General features: G+C 39.2%; 1 long non-coding RNA gene across 1 annotated transcript; it reads right to left on the bottom strand.

Moving 5' to 3' along the window:
- Positions 1-16,132: 16,132 nt before the first annotated feature.
- Positions 16,133-17,252, bottom strand: LOC149751619 (uncharacterized). The gene is made up of 2 exons (XR_016397890.1): positions 17,152-17,252; positions 16,133-16,329 (listed from the first exon to the last, which is right to left on the bottom strand). It is a non-coding gene; the product is annotated as an uncharacterized LOC149751619 (long non-coding RNA).
- Between the last annotated feature and the right edge of the window lie 9,277 nt (positions 17,253-26,529).

Below are 26,529 nucleotides of genomic sequence, written 5' to 3'. Positions count from 1 at the left end.
TATCTTTAGTTTCATTTACAACTAGACATTGGTTATGTTTTGCAAGATCTTCTAGGTCTACAACATATACATTTCCACGTCTAATTCCTTTAAAAACTAAACTATTATCATTAGGATTTGTTATAATGCATAGTGATGGTTTAAACATAACATCATATCCTATATCACATAATTGACTAATGCTTAACAAGTTATGCTTAAGACCATCAACATATCTAACATTATCTATAAAAGTAGAAGGGGTGATTTGAACTTTACCAATACCAATGATATGACCTTGGTTGTTGTCTCCAAAAGTCACAGCACCTCCCTTCTTAGCTTCAAGGGTGAAAAATTGATCTTTATCACCTGTCATATGCCTTGAGCAGCCACTATCCAAATACCAGCGGTTTTTGTTGACCTTGGCTGCAAGACACTCCTACACAAGCAAATCATGTCATCTTAGGTACCCAAGTTTTCTTGGGTCCTTCATGGTTAGTCAAGTTGGTTCTTTTTGGAACCCATACCCTTTTAATTTTTCTTTTTGTTTTACTTTTCCTATAGTCACATGCATTTGCCTTATGTCCTATAGTTCCACAACAAAAGTAGGTTATTTTCTTAGTTTTAGTTTCTCCAGCTTTAACAAAGAAGTTACTAAGAAGTTTTTGTTTATTTCTTGGTTTATACCCTAAACCCGCTTTATTAAATACTGCTCGTTGACTATTTAGTATCATGTTTAATTTTTCAGAACTATATGTAAATTTTTCAACTAAGGGTTTGTATTTGTTAAGTTCTTTAGTTAGTGTTTGATTTTCTGCTTTTAGATCATTAAGTTCTTTTGTAAGATCCTTATCTAAGGTTTGTTTATATTTTTTAAGTTCTGAAAATTCCTTAGTTAGTTTTTCATTATCTTTAGTTAAGGTGTTAGTCTTTTGAGTTAAAAGTTGGTTGCTTGTTTTAAGTTCAATATTTTCTTTGGTGATTAAGTCCTTATCCTTAACTAATTTATCGTATTTATGTAGGTATGATTGATTAGCTATTTTCAGTTCTTTATTCTTAAGATTTATAGCCTTATATTCTACCATTAACTCATTAAATGCATCATAAAATTCATCAAAAGAGAAATCAAGATGCGTATCGGAAGTTACCTCGTTTTCGTTGGCCATGAAGCAGAAATTGGCCTTCTCTTCTTGTTCATCATCTGATGAGGAGGATGATGAGTCGGAGTCGGATAGTGTAGTGACAAGAGCCTTCTTCTTCTTGTACTTACTCCCCTTCTTCAGTAAGGGGCACTCTGCTCTTATGTGACCCGGCTTCTTGCACTCGTAACACCCAATCCCCTCGTTTTCCCTTTCCTTACCTTTGTCCTTGCGGTAGAAATTTGAGGGGCCTCTCCTTTGATGATAGGACTTCTTGTGGTTGATGAATCTCTTGAACTTGCGCACAAGAAGAGCCTCACCATCATCTTCCTCATGTTCTTCTTCTTCACTGCTGCTACTGCAAGACAGGTCCTTGTTAGATGAAGTAGATTTAAGTGCTATTACCTTTTTCTTATGGGAGGACTCTTCTTCGCTGTGTTGCTTCATGGTTAGCTCGTGAGTCATTAGGGATCCAAGGAGCTCTTCGAGTGGAAGCTTGTTCAAGTCTTTAGCTTCTTGGATTGCCGTCACCTTGGCTTCCCATGCCCTTGGTAGACAGCGAAGTATTTTCCTGACAAGATCACTGTTAGTATAGCTCTTGCCAAGGCTTTTTAGGCCATTGACAATGTCAGTAAACCTAGTGAACATGCTAGTGATTGTCTCATTAGAATCCATTTTAAATAGTTCATACTTATGAACCAATATATTAATTTTGGATTCTTTAACTTGATTCGTGCCCTCATGGGTCACTTCAAGTCTATCCCAGATCTCTTTTGCAGAGTTGCAAGTAGAGACCCTATTGAATTCATTTCTATCTAAGGCACAATAAAACACATTCATAGCTTTAGAGTTTAGTTGTGCCTTCCTCATGTCATGTTCATCCCAATCCGTTTCTAGTTTGGGTACCTTGACACCATCTACATATATGGATGGGATGTATGGGCCATTTACTACAATGGTCCACATCTCATAGTCTTGGGCTTGGATGAATATTCTCATCCTAGCCTTCCAGTATGAGTAGTCGGATCCATTAAAGAAAGGGGGTCTTTGGGTGGACTGACCCTCAATGTGAGAAGATCCAAATGGGGTTGTCATTTTGATCTTTTAACTCTTGAGTGGAAGAGTTTTTGGCTCTGATACCACTTGTTGCCCAGATAGACAACCCAAGAGGGGGGGGGGTGAATTGGGTTTTAAATTAATTTGGATAATTAAAACGTTATGGATGATTAATTAAAAACTATTGCAAGTTATTTAATTAATGCTAAGTGCTGTGAGTGATGTGAGAGGAAGAAGAGAAGAGACAATCCAATGCAAACACAGAGTTTTATAGTGGTTCGGAGCTACCCCTTGCTCCTACGTCCACTCCCCAAGTCTCTCTTGGGAATTCACTATAACCCCCTTGGATTACAGCCGGTTGTTTTGCAAGCTCACAACCAAACTTGTTGTTTTACGAGCTCACAACGAACTCGGTCGGTTTTCCCAGGCTCACCGACTAGAACCAACCCCGATTGTTTTCCCGGGCTCACAATCAAACCCTTACACACGTTGGTTTTTAACTTGGCTCACCAACCAACCTTAATCCTCTTGATTCAATCCCCCGATTGAACCAAGTAAATACAAGTTATAGAAAGAAAGGAAAATAAGCTTCTCAAAAGCAGATGTAAAACAATATAATCAAAAGAGGAGTTTAGAAGCCCTCAAACGCTTTTAAGCTGAAGTAGAGGAATGGCTTCTTGAACTCCGGTCTCCTCTCGAATGAGTAGTCGACTTGAATGCAGGAGGAGGAGGCTTTAATTGCTGGGAAGATGTAGTTGGTTGCAGTAAATGCTGATCTTCCCCTTTTTCGTTGAAGAGCACGTTGCAGAGCTTGAAAGCTTGAATGCTTGGAGTGGAATGGTTGTTCCCTGCCTTGCTACAGTCTTCTGTGGCTATTTAAGCCAACCCCCACGGAAACTAGCCGTTACACTGCTTTTTCTATCCGTTCTGCACACTCTGCGCAGCCTGACAATATGACCGTTGGTGGGTTGGAGTCGACTCGCGCGATCAGGAGTCGACTCGGCTGTAGCGGGAGTCGACTCAAGCTTTTCCGGAGTCGACTCGGCAACTGTTCCAAATTTGAATTAAAGTTGCCGTCACGACTGGGAGTCGACTCGTCTTGACCCGGAGTCGACTCGCCAACTTCTGGAGCTGACCTGGCAATTTTGGAGTCGGCTCATCCACTGAAGTCCGTGGATCCAATTTTGAATTTTGTCCACTCGAGTCGACTCGACTGTCCTTGGAGTCGACTCGAATCTCAGAGCCCGAACTCCCGATTCTCTGTCTTTTGGCTCATCCAGTCTTGGAGTCGACTCGAACTTCCTTGGAGTCGACTCGGCTCTCAGTTTCCGAAAGTTGGTCTTCTGCCTTTTGACGTGAAGCTTGTCTTGGAGTCGACTCGAGCTGTCTGGGAGTCGACTCGAATCTCAGAGGCAGTAACGTGGTTTTCTGTCTGTCGATGGTCGCACAGTCTCGGAGTCGACTCGCGTATTGCGGGAGTCGACTCGAATCTCAGAGTCCATAAAATGCTCTCTGACCTTTTCTTTGTGCACCGCTGAGAGTCGACTCTTGCTTTGTCTGGAGTCGACTTGCGAACCATCGGAGTCGACTCGCGTTCCACTGGAGTCGACTCGAATCTCAGACTCGAAAACTGCTCTCTGACTTTTCTTTGTGTACCTCTTGGAGTCGACTCTTACTACCCTGGAGTCGACTCGTTGAACATTGGAGTCGACTCGCGCACTTCAGGAGTCGACTCGTTGACAGGTTCTGAGATGAGGCTTTCTGTTCTTCTTTCTGTTCTCAGTCGGAGTCGACTCGTACTAGTCTGGAGTCGACTCGAGCTCGTGCCAGTGAACTTGATACGCTTGGAGTCGACTCGTGATACTCGGGAGTCGACTCGAGTCTCAGACTTTGGTTCAGCAGACTTCTTAACTTATCCAAAATACTATGAACCAAAATCTAGAGACACTTGGACAGGATTTTCACTGAAACACTCAATTGAATTCATTAGTAATCACAAGATATACTCAAATGCTTTGAGCTCATCAAAATCAAATGGGGTTTTAATCAATCACTCCACACTAAGTATCTATCGGGAGGATGGGAGACCCTACTAGATCTACGAGGTGGAGGAGGTACTACGTGTACTGGCTCTGTATGAATAGGTTCTATAGGATCCATGACTCGTTGCTTTTCAGAGACTCTCTCTCTTCAAGCTCAATTTTTCTCCCACTGCCTCTATCAAGGATAAACTGTTTTTCCAAGAAGACGGCATGTCGGCTCACAAACACATTGTGATCCTCTGAGACGTAAAAATTGTATCCTAATGACTCTTTAGGATATCCAATGAAACGAGCACTTATGGTCCTAGACTCTAACTTGTCCGCCTGTAGTCGCTTGACGTGGGCCGGACATCCCCAAATCTTGAGATGACCAAGACTCGGCTTCTTACCATGCCATATCTCATACGGTGTGGTAGGAACGGATTTAGAGGGAACTCTATTCAATAAATAAATTGCGGATAATAAGGCATCTCCCCAAAGAAACATAGGTAGATCAGTGAAGCTCATCATGGATCGAACCATATCCAATAGAGTCCGATTCCTCCTTTCTGACACCCCGTTGAGTTGAGGTGTATCCGGAGGTGTCCATTGTGAGACTATGCCATTCTCCTTGAGATAGTCCCGGAATTCCCCACTAAGGTATTCTCCTCCTCGATCTGATCGAAGAACCTTAAGGGTTTTTCCTGTCTGTTTTTCTACTTCATTTCTGAACTCTTTGAACTTTTCAAAAGACTCAGATTTGTATCTCATAAGATACACATACCCATATCTTGAATAGTCATCGGTAAAGGTAATGAAGTATGAATAACGACCCCTGGCTAGCACATCGAATGGGCCACACACATCAGTGTGTACCAGGGTAAGTATTTCAGTGGTCCTCTCCCCATGTCCTACAAAGGGTAATCTAGCCATTTTTTCTTGAAGACAGGACTCACAAACTGGATATGACTCGGAAGTCAATGGGCCAAGAAGCCCATCTTTCTCCATTTTGTTCATTCTGTCCTCTCCAATATGGCCAAGCCTGAGGTGCCACAAATACTTCTGGTTTATCTCATCTCTGGATCTTTTAGATCCTATGGCACTCACTACTTGCTCAAACACATTCACAGACACATCAATATGCAAGTGATAGAGACTATCAATCATGAAACCACGTGCAACTAATTTATTTCTGAAATAAATTGAACAGCAGTCTTTGTCAAAGGTCAAAACATGACCATCCTGTGCTAAACACGAAACAGAAATCAAATTCCTGCTAGCAGCAGGGACATAATAACAGTCTCTAAGCAATAAACTAAATTCAGACGGTAATCGCAGAGGGTAGGTGCCCACAGCTACAGCAACAACTCTTGCCCCGTTGCCAACCCGAAGGGTCACTGCACCTTCCGCCAGCCTCCTACTTTCCTTTAGACCCTGCATAGTAGTGCACAGATGAGCACTAGAACCAGAATCTATAACCCAACTAGAAGTAGAAGAAACCGTAAGGTTAGTTTCAATTACGAGCAAATCTAACATACCTTCAGAAGGTGTGTCCTTTTTGTTCTTCAGGCTCTCGAGGTATGAAGGGCAGTTCCTTTTCCAGTGGCCGTTGACGTTGCAGTGGAAATATTTTCCTTTGTCATTAGCCTTTTTCTTATGAACTTCCTTCTTAGGCTTTTTGTCTTTCTTGTGCTTCTTTGCAGACTTCTTTTTCTTCCAAGTAGACTTTCTCTTGGAACCAGAAGTCAGCTCAGCAGCCAGAACAGAGCTCCTTGAACTTTTCAAGGCCCCTTCAGCAGTTACCAACATGTTTAACAACTCGGTCTTCATGCATTCAATTTTATTCATATGGTAGTTTACTATAAACTGACCAAATGAATCAGGAAGGGATTGCAGGATCAGATCTATCTGCAGTTCCTTATGCATGGACATACCGGGCTTCTCAAGCTCCTCGAGGTCCTTGATCATAGTCAGACAATGATCATGGACAGACTGCCCCTCGCGCATCTTTGCCTTGAAGAGCCTCTTGGACACTTCAAAGCGTGCAGTGCGGCTCTGCTCACCATACAACTCTTGCAGATGAGCCAGTATTTTCCTAGCAGTCTTCATGTTCTCATGCTGGCATTGAAGTTCGTTAGTCATGGATGCCATGATATAGCACTTGACCCTAATGTCGTCATCAGTCCACTTCTGATGCGTCTCACGCTGATCATCAGTAGGACGTGCTGGTAGCCTAAGGATATCATTCTCGAGCACATACCCTATTTTCTCACAATTCAGAACAATTTTCAGGTTCCTAAGCCAATCTTTATAGTTGGTTCCGGTCAGTCTGTTGGTCTCAAGGATTCGGGTCAAAGGGTTTGATGCTGACATTGTGATCTGTAGAGAGTAAAGATTCTAGTTAGACTTTGCACTTGAACTTAATTTGTTCTAGGGACTTTTAAAACAAATATGCTCCCACTATTTTATCGAATCCCTCATACTTCCCTGATGGAGAAACGAAAATCCTACGCGACTAGGATTTTTAGTGGGTACTGCAGTCTCACCGATTTACATGCCGCCTCACCTAACAGTTATTGGTGACATATAAATGGATGAGTGTACAACTTTTGTACAATGCTTCTCTAGCAAATTGCAGTGATACTTGGTCTCTAAGTCATGAAGACCTCACCTAACAGTTATTGGCCCCATTACTTAGTTAAGTCAGACCCACCATATAACCGCAGAAATAAAGTCGTCATTGGGTCCTCACCTAATAGTTATTGGTGCCCAACCCCACCTTTACCCCACAACATCTCATGTCTAATAGAGAGGTCCAGTCCCCCGATGCAACTTGCCCACTGTGTCCAGCCGAGACAAATCAACGCCGGAAAGACCTTAGCAGCTCTACTACGGTGGAAGACCTATGGACTTAATATTGCATAATCAAGTCTTAGTGTTTGCAACTTGAGTTCTTCATAAGAGGTAATCGAACAATTGGCCAGGTAAGCAGGTAGGAGGCTCCCCTTACTCAGAGAGTAAGGTCCTAATTAAGTAACCACCTTATAGGCTTGCCTAGACACCAATTAGATCAATTAATCTAATATGACTAACTCATGTTGGTTCACCCTCGACTGATTAGGGAGGTTTCGATTTAGGTCTCACTCGATCGCGTATTCACATCTCATGCAAATATAAGTCTACCCGCATAATCATAAGCATTAAACATCCAGGCATTTATCAAAAATAAAATTAAATGGTGATGATCATGGATCCAGGATGGGGTCATTTTACAAGCACATGCACGTCAATTGGTTTGATCGTCTTCAACTCTTGACTCGATCTTGATCCTCTAGGTCCAATTGTGATCAACTCCTTGATCCATCTTCAATTAACTCTTGATCTTGATCCGCGCATGTTGAGCTTGTTGATGTACATATCGATCAACCATCGACGTGCAACACACATCACAGATTACATCCCAGATTGCTTTAAAAATTAAATAAAAATAAAAATAAAATTTACAACCCTTTTCATTGAGACACGCAGGTCTCTAATACATAAATTTAAGATGCACGCAGGCATCTGAAAATTAAAATTACATGCATCACAGAACATCGCAGAACATTTCAGCACATTCAAAGGGTTCATCCATGATCATCACCATACGCATCACATGCATAAAAAAATATTTTCAGATCTGTAATTTAATTGATTATTCCATCTCATGACTTGCTGATCATGCTAGATTTGACTCTAAACATTTGTAATCACATTATTAATGCATTAGAATCATTAATCTAAGCATCTATTAATTAGTATGCAGAAAAAAAAACAGCAAGCTGAAAATTCTGCATACTTAATTTTCAGCAAGCATAATCCCTTAAATTTCAGATCTAAAATGCCTTGAAAAATTTAATTCTAATCTTAATCTACATAACCATGGCTCTGATACCACTGTTATCATCCCTCATATGCCATGAAAATTTCGAAATAATTTTCAGATTGCAGCGGAAAAACATATGCGGGATCCGTTCATCGCATGAACGTATTTTAAAACCATTCGTTTGTAGATAGATTAGAATTAAATTATTTTAAACCATTTTAAAATCATTAAGAAGATCAGATCTTCACCTTGTGCGGGTAGATGGTCTCCGCAAATCTGATTTACGTGGTATTTGATCAAGGCTCAGTGGAAGCCGCACACGCGTCCGGCCTCTACAGGTATCCACACGAAGTACTGACTCGATCGAAGCCTTTGGATCTCACCGGGGTGCTAGCTCCCTTGCAGAGATGGCTATGGATGGCTGAAGTCCTCTCCTTTGAATCAACCTTTGATTGGCTTGAGAGGAAGAAGAAGAAGGATGGATTTAGGAAGAAGAAAACAAGACCCGCAGCCTTTCTCTTTTTCTTCCTTTTTGGAACCAAGATGAAGAAGGAAGAGGGCGTCCCAAGCTTTTCTTTTTCTTCTCTTGATTGTGGCTCAAAGGAGGAAGATGGAGGAGGGTGCTCATGGCCGGAATGAGGAGAAAAACATTCCTTTTGGCCGAAATTCCATGCTCCCTTTTTAATTGCAAAGGGATAAAGATGAGCTCCTATTTTTTAGGAGCTCATCCTTATCTCTATTTCATGCCACCTAGGAGGGGCATGCGCCCCTCTTTTTTCTCCCACGCATGGCTCAAAGGGAGGGGCATATTCCCCTCCCTCTTATCCATTTAAATCTGCCACTTAATCAAATTAATGGGTGATTTAATTTGGGTCTAGTGCATGAGTCCAATCCTAGTCAAAATAGGACTTGTATGGACCTATTTCAATTTCCTCCCAATCCTAATCTAATTAGGACTTAATTGAACCATGACTCTATTGAACTCTTCAATCCTAATCCAATTAGGAGTCATGAAATTAATTAGATTAAATTTAAAATTAATTAGGACTTAAGAAAATCCTAATCTAATCAGGACTTGTTCAAATTTCAGCCCTAAGACAATTAGGACATTAGAAATCCTATTCCAAGTAGGACTCTAATTTAATTTGAAATCCTAATCCAATTAGGACTCCATGATTTCCACTCCAAGTAGGACTCATGATCAAGTCCAATTAATTAAATCCAATTAATTAAATTAAATTACAATCTGATTGCAATTATTCCTTCTTCTAACCACTAACTCTTAGCGGATTTTCATTTATCAATCTAATTGATTATTTGTGATTCTTAATCACAATTCAACCATTGGATCGATCAATACTTCTAATGTGTGTGACCCCCTAGGTTCTATTCTGACTGGTAGTGAGATATATTGCGATCTCTATCACAATATCATTGAAAACTTCTTTCAATGGGTTGAAACAATTTCAACTCAACTCATCAGGATTTATCGACCATCAAGATGATCCCTGTGAGTCTCACCATCCACCAGTGACACCTAGCAGTATGTAGTGGCCACCCAGCAGAATAGAATGATGAACCTCTAGGTGCAGTTATCGTATGATACAGTCCTTCTATCGTGGATCCCTACAGACCGGAGGTCATGGATAACTCGTCAAACCCCGTCGTCTGTCATATGTCTAGATTTATTTGACTTGAGTTCGATAGTGAAAAACTCTTTCTCCACTTTATATTTCTGCCCTGGCCAAGGTCTTAGAACTCAGTCTAACAAATCACATAGGATCACTCCTCTTCTATCAAGGTCGATAGATTCCATGTAAGTACATACCCTACTCCTACAGTGAACTTACTGCAGCCAATCTACACTACAAGGACCCATATGGCTAGAGACCATGTATACGTGTAGTCAAACTACAATAACCTCACTGTGAGTAGCCGAAGCAATGCAGGTCAAAGGACCAGTCATACTACTGCAACATCAAGCAAGTCATTGACGAGTGGATAGACATCCAAGTGACTTCTTGTCTTGGTCACGCTCAGTACCCTTGTTCTCTAACAAGCACCTGCACTATCACTTCAGTGTCCCTACACTGTGGACTCGAGTCTCGTCCATCCAGAAGAAAAGTGATCTGTGCACTGATCGGATCGATCACCGTCCTCGTGATGATCCATTGATCAAGAGCATTTAGAAATTAATCACCAATGATACATGGCTCAAATTCTCAACTCTTGAGAATATGTATCATCATCTTATTAATTCCTTGGACGATTCATAGACACATAAACAATATGAATGAAAAAGATGCCCATTTATTATTCAATAATAATAAAGTCAAGTACAAATTTATGTTCCAGAATAAATAATGTGTATGCCAGATTGGCTTCTAGGGCATACATCTAACAATTAGACCCTTCAAAGTCACTGGACAAGGAATTTTTGCACAGGCTGATGAGAAATAAATAATTTTTAGATTCTATAATAAACCTAAGAAATCAAAAGGATTAATATAATATAGACAAATTTTTACATAAGTTTTCTTATGAAATTCAAGACTCTAGGATTGATAAAATTCCACGCCTAATTTAAATAAAAATAAAAGCTCTCAAAGATAAGTCTAAAAGTGAAAACTATTATAAACTTCCTTCTGATCAAAAGATAAGTCTCAAAGCTCTCTATTATAAGAAAATGTATGTTGTTAGCCCAGCGTATATCGTTTAATGAACAAAAGATCGCTACAAAAGCTAGGCTCATCGAAATGGATAAAAGATTATTAAATTTTGAAAAGAAGAATCAAAACTTTATTAGAGAAATAATTAAATTGAAAATGCTCCTCTTCTTTATTTGGGAAAAAATCCTCCAATATGCATACTATAGGAGATTGTATGGAGTGGTTTTTTTTTTTTTTTTGGCCACATATCCTATCACATCCATTTTAAGGTGAAAATTGAAGAGTCAAAGTAGGATGAGACTCTTCATACTAATAGAGTTCATCCATCTCATGACCTAAAAAAAAATAAAAAAGAGAATACGTGAAGATAACCTTGAGGCCGTCTACTAGTGTCCCTCTCTTCTTCCTTGTCAAGATATCTTTTCCTCTTCATCTGTTCGTGAGGAGTTCCTCTTCCTCTCCATCTCTTTCTCTTTCTCCAAATCTTCTTCCTCATGAAAGCATCTGTCACAAGTGTGTATTATATGGCTATGGACCATGTATTGATGAACACCATATTTCGAAAACTATATATTGATTTCTCTAAAAGTATGTATAATTAGGTCATTGCTAAGTATGTATCAAAAACCTATCGGGTGTGTATTACTTGGATATGTATTGTGTACTAGTGAACATAATATTTTGAAAGGTGTATATTAATTTGTTTAAATGCGTATCGATTTTTCTTGATATGTGTATTGGGTGGCTGCTGAATATGTATTAAAGAAGCTTAAGGTATATATATCAAAAGTCCGTCAAACGTATATCACCTAGATATATACTGTGTACTGATGAAAAATGATATTTTAAAAACTATATATAAATTTGTTTGGATGTCTGTATGAATCATTAGATGACTAAGTTACTAAGTGGGTATCACCTAGCCATGTACTCTGTATTAGTGAACATAATCCATAGCCATGGATGGATGGAGAGAGAAGGATGGCTTAGGAAGAAGAAAATAGGAAAAAACAAATGGCTTCATGTATAATGCTTTCCGCATGTGCGTGTGTGTGTTTGTATATATATAAGTTATGGGATGCACAATCTCCATTAATAGAAGGACTCGCGTCCTGCTTTGTCTCCTTGATTTATACTTTAAGATGAATATAATGGGATTTGTGGAAAAAAAATTGCTCCATGCAATCTTCTCTAGTGCATGCAATGGAGGATGTTTGTTCCTTTAATTGTCGTAATTTTCTATGTTGACAATTGAAAGAGAAAGAATAGTACCAAGACTCGTAATAAATTATAAGCCATTAAATAAGGTGCTATAATATTTAAGATATTTGATCCCAAATAAGCAAAACTTGATACAAAGAATTCAAGGATCTAGAATTTACTTTAAATTTGATATGAAATCTAGCTTTTGGCAAATATAAGCAAAAGAAAAGGATAGATATAAGATTGCTTTTACTACACCTTTTGAATACCATGAATGTAATGTCATGCCATTTGGATAAAGAGTACATATTCTAAATTCCAAAAAAAGTCATGAATGAGATCTTTGTCCGCTGATTTTATAGTTGTATATATTTACGATGTTTGAATATTTTTAAAAATATAAATAATCATTGGAAACATCTAAATTTTTTTCATAAAGTAACTTCAACAAATGAGTTAATTATCTTTGCTAATAAAATGAAACTATTCCCAACTGATATTTAATCCTTGAAATTCAAAATAAAATATGATCAAATATCTACAATTAATAGAGCTTTCAAAAACATTCTTGAAACTATCCTCATAATGAACCTAATAGGATTCTACATTAGACTAGGGTTGCCATGATCCTCAAATGGGAGCTCAATAAAAAAAATGATCGCTTTTCACTTTTTTATTGAAAAAATATATATGAAGAGAGAAAATATGTTTAATAAAAAATTAATTATTTAAGAATACCAATAGGCTAAAAATGTCATCAAGAACATAATGGTTTATATTACAAATACAAAAATAAAAATTTTAAATTATCTGTAAATGATATTTAAATAGATGTTTGGAAAATTATATTTTAGATTGTCCTCAGCTACTTAGCACAGCAGGCAATCAAGGCATCCACAATCTCTATCGTAATTGCCAAGATTCATCACTTAGTGAAATTATTTCCAAAGGGTATTAAATATTGATTGGACAATTCATGTCATTTAGCCAAGTAAATTATTACTCTCCACTTGATTCTCCAATTGATTGGACAAAAAGTGATGAATGCCAAAATAAAGGACATCTAGAAGAGATCCATACATAGATTCTCAATAATGGTCAACCCATTCGGAGACGTGGACTGCCAGTTCAATTCTGTAGCTTCCTCTCCTCTATTAATAGGCTGTTATATCAACCTAAAGGCATCATTTACTGGTTACTACTATTTTTTTTTTTTTTTGTTACGCTTTCTAGTTTATGTTTGCAATATAGTGAGTCGAAGTCCATATAATAAAGCGATCCATTTAGTGAGCAACTTTTGTCCAAGTGCTGCCGCTTTTTTCACCTCATTTCGGATGGCCAGAAAATTTGAGATCCCCAGAAAATTCGGATAGTCGAGATAGAGGACAGTTTGGATGAGATTTAGATACGTGCACGAACATGCTACTCACATAGAACTAGTCAAAAGAATATGAGTTAAATAGAGGATAAAAAATAATATAGGTCCAAATATCTTAATTTTTAAGAACTCTCGCTATCGTCACACTATCATTTGAAAGGATAGAAAATAAATGAATGTATAGCATTAGGCTACGGTGGAAAAGATGTAGCGCTGAGCTACATTGAAAAAAAGTGTAGGGGGACTTCCTGCACTTTCTGAAGACCTCTGCAGGAGAGTCTAGATTTGAGGAGAGAGAAACTCGTGCTGCCTGCATGACCTACTCGAGAGTGGTGGCTGAATAGGAATGCCCGAGTCTTTAAAGACGGGAACCCTCACCCGAGAGTGGTGGCAACTAGAGTACTACTGCACGCGGCAGAGATCATTGGCACCACTGAGGCATCACTTACTGGATTGGCTAGGGACATGTGGGGCCTCCATTTTGCTCTTGCGGCATTTAGTACTGTGCTCGTATGACAATATGGTTGAAGATGGGATATACAGAGGTATAGGCTTCGTCATCAAGGATCACAACGCCAGCTTAGTGGTGGCGAGGGGTCAACGGATCTTCGACTAGTCTGTGGTGTGTGCCGAGCTTAGAGCTACTTGGGAGGGCATTTTCTATGCTAGGAGATTAGGCCATGGTGATCGAATAGATCCGGAGTCGGAGACGCACAGAAGAGGACCGGCCACTGCTCCACGACATTCGCAGATTACTGGGGGAGTGTGATTCCCACCAGGCCATGCACGTCTACAGGGAGGCAAACGGTGTTGTCGACTGGGTTGATTCCTTTGCGACTCACCACTCTAGAGGTTTCGTTTGGATGGATCGCAGCTCAGTGTCGGAGCCCTTATGTAGTCTTTTGTTTTCTAATTTTGTTGCGCATTTACCCCGTCGTATGTGAGTGGCTGTTGTACCAAAAAAAAAGAGTGTAGCATTGGGTTACAGTCGAGTTGTAGCACTGGGTTATGGTAAGGATATAGTGTGAGACTATGTTAGAAAACTAAGTTATACCTACTTTTAGGATAAATGACTAAGGTAAAGATAAAGATAACCTAATTGACTAGATTGATTGTTGAAGAGCATACAGAGTACAATTCCACTTATTTATACTAATACATAATATATGCCCTCAAATACAATAATTATCCACTTTGATGGTTGCTTCTAATGTTTAATCCTCATCCCTGATGGTTCTAAAAGCCACTCCCGATGCCACTTTGGAAAAGAACATGCAATCATAAATGTAGTCTTCTAAATGCAATCATAAACTTAACAAGATAGCCCCAGCTGCCCAACTTCGCAGGTCATCTTGATTGATCAATTTTGTCCGAGGAAAGCTACTTCCTTCGCTCGAGCCAATGAGATCACCTTGTCCTTAGAAGTAAGGGGCAAGTGATACACCTTAGAATCAACCTCTATTAACAAGGCCAACCAATGAATAAAAGCTCACCATCAAAGATTAATGAGTTTTACATAGATTTGCAAAAAAAAAAAAGAAGAAAAAATGCAGCTTGTTTGTGCTTGAAAACCATATGTTGTCGCAATTTTTGTGTTATTAATCTTTTCTTTTTCTGTGGACATTATTGGAAAATGGTAGGCAAGGGTACAGTAATGTAATTTTGGATTCTTCTTCCTGAGGAGATATGGTAGTGTTCTTTTTTGAGCAACAACACAATAATGTATTTACTTGATCTTTATTTTTGGTTTCTTTTGATGGCTCATCTGGATAGCATACATTTCTTTGAAACCACAAGTATTTTGGCAAATGTGTAAACAATATGTTATTAAGGTTTCTCTTATAGGGAGATATCTGTGAAGTTGAAATAATTGTAAATTTTTGCTATGTAATTGGATTAACTTCTACTGAGAAACCATGTTGTATCCTTTATGCTGAGTTCCCTTCTCATTTGATAAATAATTAAAACATGCTTAGTTTTTTATAAAGAGTTAAAACATGCTCATTTTTCTAACAAGCTTTTCCATTTAACTGGATATGGCTTTATGGAGCCTCTTCCCATTTGAGAATTGCTGGATGCTTTGTATTCCTCTTCTGTGTTCCACTTTTTCCACCACCGAGAGCAAATTATAACACATTGCCATAAGTTAAATATGTGAAAATTATCTTGTATATGAGTATTTCGCTTCTGTCTTACATCAATGTATTTAATCATCTTCCTTTGTTCCTCTGATGTTAGAAAGGAATATTTTGAGATCCCCTGGGTAAACTTGAGATTAAAGGTAGATCCATCAATTGCAAAGAGGATGATAACCAACCATTCTGATTACTTAGTTAATGGAAAAATAATCACATCCTCTGTAGTTAACGTTACTGAAACTGAAGTGGTAACTGCAGAGGATCATAAGGTGGCATATGAATATCTTGTTACATTGACTACTTTCTTTACATGCATGATTCTAATTTATCATGCTTCAAGGAGACATCTTTGATCGAAGATTTCATTCACAGAAAAGCATATTTCCCCCTTTCATCCTGATTCTGTCTGCTAGATAGCCTATCGTAACACTACATAGAATGCCAATAACTCCCAACCTTCTTTTTTTTCCACAAAATCCAAACACTATATAAAAGTGCCACTATTTCCCAAATATTTTAATCTCAGAATATCCTTATTTGTTCTGATGAACTTTATCTAATTCAATTCAGTACTAATTGTCACGCCCCAAACCCATCACCCGGGTCCGGCACGCGACCGGCCGCATGAGCCCTAGAGCAAGGCCCTAAAGATCATGCAAGGCCTAAGATAAACAACAATTCCAATAATTCCAATAATTCCATAAATGCCAAAATCAAAGATTGATGTAATTCAATCAAATCCAGCTACAATGTACTGATTTATTACATAATTTCAAATGTCCATAAATAAAAGATAAATTGACTTCTAACTATCTAGCAGTCTGACTCCAGATCGAGCTCACTTCTTGTCCCATCCGACAGATTCTACGAATCCAGTGCCTCTGAAAAAAAATAGAAGTGTAGTATGAGCTTTTCCAGCCCAATAAGAATCCCAACAGCCACACACAACAAAATCATAAAATAATCAAGTATCAAAATATATATATCATTTCATCATTTCAAAAGCTCAACAAACAACAAATATATGTAATCAGTACATATACACAAATTCTTTTTCACATTATGTGATCCATTCCCGTATTACTCAAATTCCAAAGTTTTCAAACTTTTCATTTCTGGCGTTGGACTAACCAAGATCATGTCCCAGTCCAAGACTGCACAAATCCCACGCATAAGCTCGTGGCAGCTATCCCACGCGTAAGCCCGTGGAGGCTATCCTACGCATAAGCTCGTAGAGGCTATCCCACGCGTAAGCCCGTGGAGGCTATCCTACGCATAAGCTCGTAGAGGCTATCCCACGCGTAAGCCCGTGGAGGCTATCCCACGCATCAGCTCGTGGCCGCTATCCTACGCATAAGCTCGTAGAGGCTATCTCATGACAAGGTTAGTCCAACCCATATTACATGTCTAGTTTTACATGTTCAATCACATTTCCATCACATCACATATTTTCATAAATTTTTAAAAAAATATGTTATTTCTTCCCAAATGAATTTATCTCAATATTTTCATTATAAACAACATGCACGCCTCATAGGTGCCGCATCAACTCATAAACAATAACAACATAATAATGAAAATATGTTGATAAAAATTCGTCTCATATGTATCATATCAACTCACAAGCAATAACATCAAAACCGTAATAAATCCAACGATAAATCAATATATGCATAGAAGTGCTCAGATGTAGGGATTCTTACAGAAATTGTAGACTGACTCAAACACAGTCCAAATCACAACCTACGCGCTGGGGTGCTGAGTCCCCTGATCAAAACCTCCTGGCTCCACCGACCCTTCCTCTACAACATCAATTACAAATCACAAATTAAATTATTCAATATTTAAATATTCTAAACCATAATTCTCATCTGTTATGGGGTCCATCATCAGGTCCCCAAACATCTCAACCCTCCCAGATCTAGGGCAGTCGGGATAGCCCGACTCCCATCTTGTACCACCGGCCTATGTCGTCGCCAGCCGTGGCCGCTGCCACGCCGGCGATGATGGCCGGTCCCGGTAAAGAGACCAACATAAAGGAATGATTCCTCTCTCTTCATGGTTGGGAGTACATCTCCCTCCTTCTTTTTCTTCTTCTTCTTCTTCTCCTTCTTCTTCTTTCCAGCCGACACAGACCCCTCCCCCTTCCTCCATTTCTTCCACGGAAAGGCCACCGTGATGGTGGCTCGGCCCCCAACCGACGACACCCAGCCGCCGTCGCCGCCGCCGGTGGCCAACCGACGAGGGGAAGAGGAGGAGAGGATGGGATCACGAGGAAGAAGGCCTCGGATCCGCCATCCCTCATCTCCAAACAACCTGTAATCCCTCCCAAATCCTCCCACAAACTCGATCAACCCCCCAATGCCATGGATCCCGGCCCATCCCGGCGGCCGGCGGCGGCCAAAAACCGGAAAGAAGAAGCCGAAACAGGGGTACCCTGTTTCGGGCTCTTCTCCGACGATTCACCGGCCAAAACCTCGATCCAACACAACCCTATCCCTACCAAAGGAAACACAAGAGAAGGATCCACGCTTACCTCGGTCTAATGGGTGCTCCGGCGGCCTTTCCGGCGAGAATTGGTGGAGAAATCCGTGAGTAAACCCACGGATCCAAGAGCTCTTCACTAGATTCGGAAGGATCTTCTTGAAGTTTTCCGGCTTCCTCCACGGCCGGCCGGCTCTTGGTCGCCTCTCCCCGGCGCTCAAATCCCTCCGGCGAGCCCTCTCCAACGCCGCTGCTGCCCCCCCCCCCCCCTTTTTTTTTTGTGTGTGTGTGTTTCTTCTCCCACGATCGTGCCCTAGGCACGATCGTATATGGTGGATGGGCCCGGTCTTTTCGGGCCGGCCCGTCCACCTCTCTCTTTTTTTTTTTTCCTGGGTATCACATACTCTCCCCCTTAAAAAATTTCGTCCTCGAAATTAACTTACTTGAAGCCTCAAACTTTAAAAATATGCATCCGTTATATCATCCCCGAGATCTCAAGTAGTCTCCCTCTCGGAGTACCTACTTACAAGATTTTGACATACAAAAATCATAGCATCTCAAAACTTGATCCTTTCTATTTACCACACGTAGTAAGTTCTTTTGGTATCCTTCAAAAGAATTCCAAACTCCCAACCTTGGATTAAAATGCCATAATTATATCCCAAGAAATTAATTTCTCTTGATTCTACACAGAGATCATAATTGACTTGACAGAAATAGGAGAAATCTTTAGTATCAAATACTCTTAATATTCTATAATCATTTTTCTTTTCTTTCTCCCACATCATTCCAACAAATAAGAGATCTATAGAATCAACAACATTCTCCTAAAACTAACTCAAGTATTTCATCATAATGCCTTTTAGATCAAATATTAATGATCTTAACCAGTGTCAAAATAAGTCAAACCACCACACTTCCGCTGCACTCTCTGATTTAATTCATTTAATTCTCTAAAGTCACAAAATGATTTCTGACTAAAGTATCACTTTGCATTGAGACTAAGAAACTCCAAATTTCAAATTTTCAAGTAGAACTAGAGCAAAATCTCTAGATCTTTTTGTTCTCGATTTATATAGAGTATACTTACCATAACTAACCCCCGATCCTTTAGTCAAGTTTAAGGTCACTATGTGATCTCCACAACCTTTTTAGAATCCAAAATATCTAGGTTTAATTTAAAGGGGTAATTCTTGTATTCCCTTAGCAATTTAATCAAAAAATCTACATTGATTTTTCTTCCAACAGAATTTACTTCAAATTCAATAGGTTAGAACTGTTGAGTCAATATCACTATGAGTAGGAATTAACTCTATCAACCTCCAGATCTTTCTTCACCAAGATTCTTAACATCCATCAACAATGCTATATATGATAATTCATGTAAGCATCTCATGACCGAAGTCTCTACTCAATATGACATTTATTAGTGGCTTCATCAACAATGACAAGATTCCTGCTCAAATCTTAAATCTAGGCTTGAGTTTTAAATTAACACATCAAATAGTCTTCTACAATTATAAGTAAAATCCAGTAGCCCAATCCAAACATGAGAATTCAAATAATTAGAATTCTCCCATCAATATGCATACTCTATGGCCTCAAAATAATCAAATACATCAATAGGAAATAGACCTATTTGCAATATCCAACATGCCAACACCAGATATAATCCACATACATTTTCAACTTCGAAGAACGTTCCTTTCAATATTATGAAATCTCCTTAGCTTACTCCAATACTAAATCAACGTACAAATCCCACTCTAATAATTAGCAGCAAAACCAAAAGTATGATCACATCAAAACCCACATCAAATTTGAACTTTCAAATCATTTAAATAATATCTGAACATGGCATACTCGATATGCCATTGTTGACCTACACTTATCTTAGGTCAAACCTCTCTTATCATGATCAAAGACAATTTATACTTTCCTTCTGCATGCATCGAAGACCAAACCGATGCATACATTTTATCACAATGCCCAGTGATCTTACAGCTTAAGCATTGAATTTCATTGTCATGTCCTAAGTGATCATAACTTTAAGCTATGATATATTTCTGTCACGATCCCTAGTGATCTTAAACATATGCTCAGATTCCAACTGGTCACATTTTCCAATAGTCTTAAACCTCAAACTTTAATGCCACTAAGGCCACAGTCCCTAGTGGTCTTAAACCTTAGATCATAATATTATTCTTGTTACAATCTCAAGTGATTATAAACCAAATTTCTGATAGTTTTTCTATCATAATTCTCCACTGATACTTACCTGAACATAAACCCTAGGATACCTTAACCTTAAGCTCTGATACCACTCTGTCACGCCCCGAACCCATCACCCGGGTCCGGCACGCGACCGGCCGCATGAGCCCTAGAGCAAGGCCCTAAAGATCATGCAAGGCCTAAGATAAACAACAATTCCAATAATTCCAATAATTCCATAAATGCCAAAATCAAAGATTGATGTAATTCAATCAAATCCAGCTACAATGTACTGATTTATTACATAATTTCAAATGTCCATAAATAAAAGATAAATTGATTTCTAACTATCTAGCAGTCTGACTCCAGATCGAGCTCACTTCTTGTCCCATCCGACAGATTCTACGAATCCAGTGCCTCTGAAAAAAAATAGAAGTATAGTATGAGCTTTTCCAGCCCAGTAAGAATCCCAACAGCCACACACAACAAAATCATAAAATAATCAAGTATCAAAATATATATATCATTTCATCATTTCAAAAGCTCAACAAACAACAAATATATGTAATCAGTACATATACACAAATTCTTTTTCACATTATGTGATCCATTCCCGTATTACTCAAATTCCAAAGTTTTCAAACTTTTCATTTCTGGCGTTGGACTAACCAAGATCATGTCCCAGTCCAAGACTGCACAAATCCCACGCATAAGCTCGTGGCAGCTATCCCACGCGTAAGCCCGTGGAGGCTATCCTACGCATAAGCTCGTAGAGGCTATCCCACGCGTAAGCCCGTGGAGGCTATCCTACGCATAAGCTCGTAGAGGCTATCCCACGCGTAAGCCCGTGGAGGCTATCCCACGCATCAGCTCGCGGCCGCTATCCTACGCATAAGCTCGTAGAGGCTATCTCATGACAAGGTTAGTCCAACCCATATTACATGTCTAGTTTTACATGTTCAATCACATTCCCATCACATCACATATTTTCATAAATTTTTAAAAAAATATGTTATTTCTTCCCAAATGAATTTATCTCAATATTTTCATTATAAACAACATGCACGCCTCATAGGTGCCGCATCAACTCATAAACAATAACAACATAATAATGAAAATATGTTGATAAAAATTCGTCTCATATGTATCATATCAACTCACAAGCAATAACATCAAAACCGTAATAAATCCAACGATAAATCAATATATGCATAGAAGTGCTCAGATGTAGGGATTCTTACAGAAATTGTAGACTGACTCAAACACAGTCCAAATCACAACCTACGCGCTGGGGTGCTGAGTCCCCTGATCAAAACCTCCTGGCTCCACCGACCCTTCGTCTACAACATCAATTACAAATCACAAATTAAATTATTCAATATTTAAATATTCTAAACCATAATTCTCATCTGTTATGGGGTCCATCATCAGGTCCCCAAACATCTCAACCCTCCCAGATCTAGGGCAGTCGGGATAGCCCGACTCCCATCTTGTACCACCGGCCTACGTCGTCGCCAGCCGTGGCCGCTGCCACGCCGGCGATGATGGCCGGTCCCGGTAAAGAGACCAACATAAAGGAATGATTCCTCTCTCTTCATGGTTGGGAGTACATCTCCCTCCTTCTTTTTCTTCTTCTTCTTCTTCTCCTTCTTCTTCTTTCCAGCCGACACAGACCCCTCCCCCTTCCTCCATTTCTTCCACGGAAAGGCCACCGTGATGGTGGCTCGGCCCCCAACCGACGACACCCAGCCGCCGTCGCCGCCGCCGGTGGCCAACCGACGAGGGGAAGAGGAGGAGAGGATGGGATCACGAGGAAGAAGGCCTCGGATCCGCCATCCCTCATCTCCAAACAACCTGTAATCCCTCCCAAATCCTCCCACAAACTCGATCAACCCCCCAATGCCATGGATCCCGGCCCATCCCGGCGGCCGGCGGCGGCCAAAAACCGGAAAGAAGAAGCCGAAACAGGGGTACCCTGTTTCGGGCTCTTCTCCGACGATTCACCGGCCAAAACCTCGATCCAACACAACCCTATCCCTACCAAAGGAAACACAAGAGAAGGATCCACGCTTACCTCGGTCTAATGGGTGCTCCGGCGGCCTTTCCGGCGAGAATTGGTGGAGAAATCCGTGAGTAAACCCACGGATCCAAGAGCTCTTCACTAGATTCGGAAGGATCTTCTTGAAGTTTTCCGGCTTCCTCCACGGCCGGCCGGCTCTTGGTCGCCTCTCCCCGGCGCTCAAATCCCTCCGGCGAGCCCTCTCCAACGCTGCCCCCCCCCCCCCCCCCCCTTTTTTTTTTTTGTGTATGTGTGTGTTTCTTCTACGATCGTGCCCTAGGCACGATCGTATATGGTGGATGGGCCCGGTCTTTTCGGGCCGGCCCGTCCACCTCTCTCTTTTTTTTTTTTTTTTCCTGGGTATCACACTAATTTAACTAGATTTTCCCAATAAACCATGGGCCCCGCTGTCTTACCATGATAGGACGATGTAACTCTAGTAAAACTATTCATAAATTAAATTTCCCCCTTAAATCACGGGTCCTACTTTCTCACCAAGACTGGATGTTGAGTAGGAACATGTACATTTAGAGTAGTGTTACGAATTTAGATTTCATCCCTTTACGAACACCTGATGTAGGACTAAACATCGTCAAAAGATCGTCATAAACATTGCAAAAGATATCGTCATAAACATTGCAAAAGATGCAGGTCTCTCTGTCAATGGACTCCACATGAAAAAACAAATTCATACTTTCAGGTCCATTGGTCACACTGAAGCATCAAAAGATCTGGCATCCATAGAACAAACTGCACCTTGTATACTTCCCTTGGGAGGTCCCCTCCATATTGGCTTACTAGATCTGGCTTTCCATTCCAAAGTTGAGTTGTGCATCTTTCTCATCACAAACAACTTCCAAACACAATATCAGCGGCTATGAAGTCTGGCCATCTAGTTCCTAGATTGCCTATAAACAATCTACAAACTATTGCTGATAGTCCTCAACAACCAATACATTTAGCGGCCACCTGGATTGATCAGATACTTCAAATATCATCTTATGTATGCACAAAAGAGAAGGGCTAAGCTGCATGAAAAAAATGGTTCTGATCAACATCCTCTCCATGCAGCATCGAGTTTGTTATTGTCGGCACTAGTGACATGGAGTTAGCCAAGCTGCATGAAAAAAATGGTATAAATTGCCGCTCTATTCGCCATCCAACATGGCATTGATGTGGCACTTGATGATTGCAACCCTCATGAATTGCACCTATTCAGTCCTGCTATGCTGGATGGTGAATAGAGTGCCACTGCATAGCATTGCCCTGTTTCAAAGATCTGCCTCTTCACTCAACTAAACAATGATTAGGCTCTTTGACTCCACAAAAATAAGAAAAACAGTTTTTTTAGAAATTTACCAATATTTCTTCTACATGGAATTTTTATATCGAAAATACCTTTTCTACCTTGAGAATCAACAATTGAAAAAAATGCACATCAGATGTAAATTTCAAAACCCACAGATTAACAATGAAAATCAAGGCAAATTTTTCTTATACATCCCTTCTCTGTCTTTTAGAGTTGCATATACATGAACCATTATTTTCCTTATTACATGTGCATAAACACATGTATTTTAACCACTATTATAATTATAATATGATAAGCCTCTTCTTCAAATGCACTTGGTCATAAGTGAGCTTGTTCCCATATGATAGAAATATTTTTAAATAAATACCTAGGTACTCTCTCTCTCTCACACACACACAAACACACACATTGTAAATTTCCCTCTGAAAACTACAGCACCTATGTCAAATTCTTTGATTAGGATAGATTCCAAACAAGTCTACAGGTTTTGAATTTGTTTACTGAGGTTTTATCCACCTTACAAATGCATTATCTTCATGTATTTTTGCATGTACGGAATGATGTATATATGTCCTGTGAAACCCATATATTTTTGAGATTTATTTATAATGTACACTTATCTTTAGCTAAATACTAGTTGAGTATCTACTTCAAGAGGGAAGCTTCTGATCCTTTAAGTTGGTTGGTATAGAAGTTTGAAATTCTTTTAATAGTTGACTCTAGACAATCTTAGATTCTTGCCTTGATATAGAATGGATCGGATGATCGAATTGCAATCAAATCAGCTTGCATATGTATAATTAGATCTGGTGTACTTGATACAAAGCGATTTTTATGATCTAAACTTAAATTTCAGAACATTGAAGGTGGACGAACAGGCATGGAACTTGCTGCCAAAATTGCAGTTGACTACCCAGAGAAGAAGTCACTCTAGTTCACAGTGGACCAAGATTTCTGGAATTTATAGGGCAGAGAACTACCAACAAGGCACTTTTTTCTGGAATTTATTCTGGAATCAAAGAATGTTTAGAACTTGGACTGGAGAAATCATAACAGCTGATTGCTACTTCTATTGTGTGGACAGACCAGTGAGTTCGTCATGTCTCAAAAAATCTGTTCCAAGATTGCCTCGATACGAATGGAAGATTGATGGTTGATGAGCAATCGAGTGTCAAAGGCCAAAAGAATATTTTCGCCATTGGAGATATTATTGGTGTTCCTGTAAGTTTGTATTTTCCCTTTAATTTAGTCCACCATATTAAACATTTGAAGCAGCATTCTTGCATTTCAGTAGTTGACTTTTTAACTTTAATTGGAGGACATGTCTGCATTTGATTGAAGAGAAGTCCCTCATCAAATAGCTTGTTCTGAAAAGTCTGAACTTCATAGGAGGTTTGTTTGCTTGTAGAAATACTGTTTATATATAACATGTTGTTTTATTTTGTCCTTCCAACCTGTTGAGCATCAGGCTTGACATATTTCTCTTTCAGTAGCAGAAGATCTGCTTTCAACAAAAATTCAAACAACAGTCTCTTTTGAAACTTAAAAACTTAGCTGGATTACCATGTTACTGCTCATTTATATAAACTACACCGATCCCTGTCATCACATAACATTGAAAGTTTTTCAGTAAATTGCCTCCTCCCTATAGATGACTGAACATCTTCACACAGACATACGTACCTAGACATGTACGATATATGTTCATACTATGCAAACATACATATGTATACATTTAAATTCAATGTTTCTCTTTCAAATTCTCTTTCAATTTAGTTGGTGGCAGGTTTGATAATATATTAGTTCTAGCATTTTCTTTTTTACCAGCTGCGTTCATTCCCCTTGTTCTGTCAAGTTGGAAGCCGGTGTTAGGCACTTCTAAATATAGTCACTGATAATATTGGATTTGTGCAATATTATTAGATTGGTTGCATCTAATAAAACCAATCCTTATTTTCTCAAAGTTTCAATTACAAACTAAAAAATGAACTTTGTTTACCAAGTTGCACCATGTGCATCGCAGGGGTGTTTGGCTACTATACATGCCATCCTTCTATGCTTAGAACAAGATGGAGCTTTTTTTTTATTACCAATGTTGTAATAAGAATTTAAAATGACTTTCTGGTCTAATTGGGAAAAAGAAAGATTTTTTTTAACCCGGTCAACTCGAATCTCTCAAAACAAAACTAGAAGAAATAGAAAAATTGCAAAAGTAGGGCTTAACTCTCCTTTTTTTTCATTGATGATCAAAATACCAAGGTATATAGCCTTTATTTATAATGGTAAGGTCTGTCCTTACACAATTTAGGTCAGATTTTTTTTTCTAATTTTAATAGAACTTTCTTTCCTAAATTAAAGATCACTAGTAGAAATATTCTTAAAAAAAAATTCTCGAGGAGGTAGATCTCGACTTATATATCAATTTTGACTTCTGTCACTCTGCCTATTTTTTTTCAGATAGAGAGCTACGCTTTGTCGAAGTCTTATCAAAAAAGAAAACTTTTATTTTGATTGGCCCGTTTTAGGCCCCAAATTATAGAATTTGGGCTTAATTGCTAACGCCACCACCTCCTAGATTTCAAAAAATTGCCCAATTTAAAAAAAAAAAAAGATCATCACAATCGGGGGTTATTTGACCAAGTTATGGCCTCCGAAAGTTTGGCCTGCGCCTCGGCTTTCCGATATTATTAATTTTGCTCCTGGATTCTGTCCAGTACTACTCATAGTAGCCAAAAATATTTATAACATGTTTGGAGATCCTCTTAGCTCACTTTCTTTGTGAACCAATTTGAATGAATTGTGAAGATCATGCTTAAGTAGATAGAATAAATTTTCTCAAGTGTTAATTATATTCCATCCATATAATATTAATTGGCTTTCATGGGTAGGAGATTAAACAAGGATTCCTTGCACAGAGACATGCCATAATGGAAAGGCACAATTTTGTTGTTGCTAGATAATATGACCGACAAAATACTCCCCCCAAAAAGAAAGGATTCAGGAAGCTTGAGAAAA

This window comes from Phoenix dactylifera, chromosome 11, assembly GCF_051530095.1.
Source record: "Phoenix dactylifera cultivar Ajwa chromosome 11, Ajwa_hap1_PhDact_Kaust_v1.1, whole genome shotgun sequence".
NCBI classification, from domain to species: Eukaryota; Viridiplantae; Streptophyta; class Magnoliopsida; order Arecales; family Arecaceae; genus Phoenix; species Phoenix dactylifera.
This window is presented reverse-complemented; position numbering and strand designations above follow the sequence as displayed.